The 6,245-nt window shown below is 37.4% G+C and overlaps 1 non-coding gene across 1 annotated transcript; it reads right to left on the reverse strand.

Annotated features, from left to right (window-relative positions):
• Nucleotides 1-5,852: 5,852 nt before the first annotated feature.
• LOC132643031 (small nucleolar RNA R71) lies at nucleotides 5,853-5,959 on the reverse strand. Its single transcript, XR_009583488.1, has one exon. It is a non-coding gene; the product is annotated as a small nucleolar RNA R71 (small nucleolar RNA).
• Nucleotides 5,960-6,245: the final 286 nt, after the last annotated feature.

Genomic DNA, 6,245 nt, shown 5'->3' on the forward strand with positions numbered 1-6,245 from the left:
ATAATTAAGTAATCAGTTACAAAAAATCAAGAGAGATTTAAGGAGAACTTCATTAAAAAGGATTTGAGTGGAAGTTACAAAAATGATGATGCAGGCACATAAATAAGGTATGAAATAATTGAAAATCAATCAATAATGATACATAATTATGGTATATTTATTTTTGTGCAAATTATTAAGAAAAAAAGGGTGATAAATTTCTTGAGTCGTTCTATTTATGCCATCAACCAAATCTCCCAATATCCTCCTTGCTTTTGCTTTTCATTGCTTAAAATTTTCAGTGTTTATAATCTGTATTACATGTGTAGTTTCTTGATTTTACGTTGTTTTGCATAATTATTATATAAAGGTGATTGACTTTCTTGATCTTTTTCTTTTTTATCCTTTCAACACCAGTTTTTGGTAGAGTAAGAGATCAAGAATGTTGATGAAAAGTTTTCTCAAGGACATCACTAATTCAAAATAAGAGTTAATGGAGGTTGAACGCTGAATTCACAACGTATGTTTGGAACAAGAAAATTATTTGTCGCGAATGATTTGAATTATTCATAGTGTTGATAGTTTGTAAGTTTGGTGAATACTTGATTTGGATACAAAAGTTTATACTTCCTCTGTCCCCATTTATGTATACTTTTCACTTCCCAACATTCAAACTGCATGAATTTTGATCATCATCTTGAAATATATTTTATTACCAAATTGATATGGTAAAAGTTATAACTTATTTTTCATGTAGTTTTCTAATAAAATATTAAATCTCATAAATCACATTTTAATATGGTGGCACCTACACTATCCCTCCGAGTAGGCGAACCACATTACTAATAACAAATTAAATAAGCGAAAAATTAAATAAGAATAAGTTATCAAGTCTTAAATACTTATCATAACTAGAAATGTCACGACAACCCCAAAATCTGGTCAAAGAGTACAAGAGCGCTAACATAGTATGGAATATAAGTCTGAAAATACCCAAAGGCTACATATTTTCTGTTGAATACAAAAATAGAAATAAATAGAGGAGGTCTTTCAGGGGCCACGGATGACCAAGTAGCTCACCCTGAATGACTGAAAGATGTCACCCTCGCCTATCAGCCATGGGGTGTAGAACTGGAACCTGGATCGTACTCTGCACTCAACAAAAAGTGCAGCAAGAGTAGTATCAGTACAACACTAGTACCGGTAAGCATCATAGGCCGAAAATGATTAGATAACGCGTGAAGAAGTGGAAACTATCACGTAGCACATAGAGCAAACAGGTATGGTCACATATCATATACAAGTAAAGTGTAAAGGAATCATGAAATCAACCAAGACAGATATAGTTCACCAATGATCAGTCAAATATATGAGTGGATGAATGCAATGCAATGAAACCTTCACCTCTCTCACTCCACTCTCGTACACTAATGCTAAGGGCAGTACCTCAAAGCCATGACCCATGGGGGACCAGCGAAGTCCATGTACCACTCGTGCTTTCCGGCAGAAACCTCGGAGGCTATCAATCACTCTCAATCTCCGGCAAAGACCTCAGAGTCTCTCTGTCACTCTCAATCTCCAGCAAAGACCTCGGAGTCTCTCAATCACTCACCTCACCAATAATCACAACTATAATATGGAAAGCATGTCATGCATGATATCAGTCTCAACAATATCACCAATATAAAATCAACAAGTACAAGTCATATTACTGTCCACTGTTCAATTATCAATATTATCATTCCTTTTCATGTGATGTGTGAGCTAGTATGTGACGGAGATACAAACAGGTAATAATCACCGAAAATAACACATACGGAGACAAGCCCACATAACAACTGACAGAACCAACTTAACTGGAATTCGCCTCCACTTCATGCCCGAAGGCCTATCATGCTATCCCCGTCACTTTCTACAACTACATACGATTCTCTAATCAGAGTCTAACTAAAGTAGACTGTAACCTACCTCAATGCCGAGCGGGTGCCACGAACAATCAAACTAATGCCTTCCCTTAGCGTAGAGCCTCTAAACGATCAAAATCTATAAAATATGTGATCTACGTTAGAATAGGAATCTAAGGACACCCATATTGCTATAATTATATTTGAAACCCAAAAACGCACCCCAAAAAGTGGCCTTGGGCCCACAAGGGCAAGATTGGAATTTTATTGAAAAATAATTTCACTCATTGTCTAAGGATCATATATTTTTAAAATTGGTCAATTTCATCCATAAATGGACTATCAAATCATTAATTCTCCTTTCTTAGGACTAGGACTCGAAACCTTTAATTACACCAATATCTTAACTTCGGATAAAAATCTAACTTTCCACAATTCAAATACCATGATTCTGAAGGTATTCATATTATTCACTACCAAAATATTCAATTACATATACCCTATCTATTAGAATTAAAGTGCAATCATGCTAATATGAGGAAAGGAAATTCCTATAACTGTAGCCTAAGTTACAAAATTGAGACTTCAATTCCATAGCAAATTTGCAGAAACCATTTAACCATTAGTATTATCATTAATACCTAGTGATAGCCCCATTATTATTACCTAGTGATAGCCCCACATTGGAATGTCCTTACTTGGACTAAAATCAAATCATGGCTGCCAACTTTCTACAACAAAAGATGAAATAAAAAAGACAAGAAACTATTCATGGACAATGATTTCTCCCCCACGTGGATGTCCTTATTTGACTAACAAATTAATTCCTCACCTTTTGTTTTATCTATACAAATACACGGACATGCATAGGAACGAGAACAGTACACAACAGTGACAATTTGTGACTTGAATTCACCCCCTCTCCATGTAACTATAACTATAATAATACAACGAAATTAATTCCATGTTCTAACCTGAAATTTTTGCAGATTCGAGGCTTCAGTTGATAGCAACTTCTGTGCCTGAAACTTTCTGCTTGGAACTTTTGATGCTACCTTTTAATATGTCAACCCTACTCCAATATATTTACTCCTATTTATGGGTCATATGTTATAGGGTTTTAAATTAATTATGGGCTTGTCCTATTACTCCCCAACTAAAATCATTGTCCCAAAATAATCTTTTTACTCAACCAGTATGTATAAGGCAAAAATTGACCCACTTAGTAAATTACACTGTTCACCAACTCATACCTCATGTAAGTGCAAATAAAATTCCTATGACTAGACTATTTGTTAAGTAAATATATTCCGAAAATTACCCATCAATTAAATCGCCGTGCCACCCACTCCGCAAGTCAAAAATACCTTTTAAAAGTACAAAAGTGTATATTAGCGAAAATGAGACCAAAAGTGCTAAACGACTAAATAGGTCATTACATCAGATAACAATCAACCAATCGCTCGTCCTCGAGCGACAAGGGAAAAGGTGGAGAAAATGAGGTACCTGATCTGTCGAACAATTTAGGATATCTACTCCGCATTTCCGCTCAGTCTCCCAAATAGCCTCCTCAACCGGACGGTGCTTCCACTGCACCTTGACTGAAACAATACCTTTGGACCGCAACTTTCTCACTTGCCTATCCAAGATTGCTACTGGCTCTTCTTCGAAGCACAGATTCTGATTAAATAATACTGAATCCCACTGAATGATATAAGACCTGTCTAAATGATACTTCTTCAGCATGGAAACATGGAATACCGGATGAACACCTGCCAAACTTGGTGGCAAAGATAACTCATATGCCACCTCGCCAACACGACAAAGAATCTCAAAAGGGCCAATAAACTTGGGGCTCAACTTGCCCTTCTTCCCGAACTGCATGATGTGCCGTGAATTTTAGCACATTTTATGCCTTTGTAACTAGACATGTTGCTTGATTTTAAGTGTTTTTACATTGTTTCTTATGTTATTTTTGTGTTTTATAGGGTTGATTAACTAAGGATTGGAAATGAGAAGTAATGCTGAAAAAACGGACAAATTAGAGATAAGCGACGCTCTGTAACTCATGTTACGGTCCGTAACTCATGTTACGGACCGTAACAGGGTCCGTAACTCATGTTACGGTCCGTACCTTTGAACCGTAACAGGGCCTGAATTTCCAAAAAGTTTTCATTGAAACTATCAGTGTTACGGTGGAGTGTTACGGTCCGTAACATGAGCTAAATTTCCAGAGAGTTTCAATAAAACCTTCAGTGTTAAGGTTTAGTGTTACGGTCCGTAACTCATGTTACGGTCCGTAACCCTTCACCGTAACATCATCCAAAATTCCAGAGAGTTGCCAAGTAATTGTCACCACTTACGCTTCAGAAGGACGGACCGTAACACAGGGTACGGTCCGTCGCATGGTGGCCGTAACGTCAAAGTGGTCAAATGACGAAATGAAGGACGGACCGTAACCTGAGGTACGGTCCGTAACAATGCGGCGTAAGGGCATTTTTGTCCAGAAACGTGGCGCGATTTTTGGCTCTATAAATACATAATGTAGGGTTTTAATTCAACATTCAGATTTTATTTTAGAGGCATAAACCCTAGGTTTTTAATCTTGAAGTGGTTGGAGCATTTAAGGCAACAACTTCACTCTCATTCCATCTTGTATTAGTATTGTAAGTGTATTATGTTAATCTTTAAGCTTTTTCTATCAAGAAACATTATGAGTAGCTAATTTCAATTCTAAGGTTGTGAATCCCATGATGGGTATTATGTGAATGGGTTTCTATTATTGATATATGCATAATGGTTGTTGTTATTTATTCTATCTTTGAGTTGTAACGTTGGGTAATGATTGCAAGCATTAGCCGAAGCCATTATATTGACTTTTCTTGGGAAAGAGAGTCAATATTGGTAAGATTGAATAACAATGACTCGAGGCGTTAACCCTCGTTTAATAGACTAACTTAGGAATAAGAACAAGTCTAAATTGGCATCATTGGTCGCTCTTCGATTGTAACTCTTTTATATTCGGAAGAATCATAAAGAGGAAATACTGCTTAACTGTTGGGAAACATTAAGAAGTCTTTAAGAGACCAAGTGCATATTCATAGAACAACCATTAGAAGTATATCACTTTGAAACCTGAAGCATAATATCTAATCAAATTGGGGAACACAACCTTAGTCTCTCTCTCTCACATTAATTACATTTTAAGTCAAAGTATTAAATTACATTATTCAACAATCAATTCAAACTATCCGGAATAGGATTAAAGCATTTAAAGACCGGTATCGCATACGAATAGTACTCCTTTCTCTCCATATTCCCTGTGGGATTCGACCCCAACCTTGTTGGGTTACTATATTTGACAACGTCCGCTTTACGCCATTAATAGGTGTAATTTGAGCGTATCAAATTTTGGCGCCGTTGCCGGGGAATACGGTTCAGAAATTACTAATTGTTGTGTACTATTCTTTAAAACTTTTTCTATTCCATCACACCTCATTTGCTATTTTAGTGAACCAGGTGAACATGGCTGGAAGACCCCATCGCAATCAAGGGAACCAAGGGGGGATCCAAGTGAACCATCCTGCACCAGAAGAAGAGGAGGATGAGAATGTATTTGCAGAATTCATCGACGAAGCTGATTATGCTTCTGCTGTAGTTCCCCCGAGAACAGGAAATGCTAATTTCAAAATTGATAGTTCTATCTATCAGCTATTGAAACTTGAAGGCTATTTCCGAAATTCTTCGGAGGACTGTCCACTTCGACACCTAAAGAATTTCGTGCATATATGTTCCCAACAATCTCAAGGTGTTGTTCCTGCTGATGCACTGCGACTGCGGGTTTTCAAATATTCCTTAGCTGGCCAAGCTAGAGAATGGTATGAGAAGCTCCCGAGCAATACTATTCATACCTGGAATGAGCTGGCCAATATCTTTCTAAAAAAATAGTTCCCACCCAGCAAAAAGGCTGAGCTTCGGGATAAGATTTTTGGGTTTAAACAACTTCCAGGGGAACAACTATATGCTGCATGGGAGAGGTTCAAATATTATCTAGCTCAATCTCCGACTCATGGATTTCCAGATGCAATTCTCACAGAGAAGTTCTACAAGGGGCTAGATACAATGAATCAAATAGCTATCAACACTGCAGCTGGGGGATGCTTCATGGACAAATCCTTTGTCAACATCACCCGGTTGCTCGACAAGCTTACTACCCATAATCAAGCCTGGCATTCGACTGATAGCGAATTCCTATCATATGGTAGTCCCTCTGTGGCCGCGGTGGCCAAAGAAAATCATGAGCGAGATCATGCGTTCGCTCAATTGCAAACCACCGTGGATTTATTATCCAAAAGGCTTATG

The sequence above is a fragment of the Lycium barbarum genome, chromosome 5 (genome assembly GCF_019175385.1).
Source record: "Lycium barbarum isolate Lr01 chromosome 5, ASM1917538v2, whole genome shotgun sequence".
Taxonomy (NCBI): Eukaryota; Viridiplantae; Streptophyta; class Magnoliopsida; order Solanales; family Solanaceae; genus Lycium; species Lycium barbarum.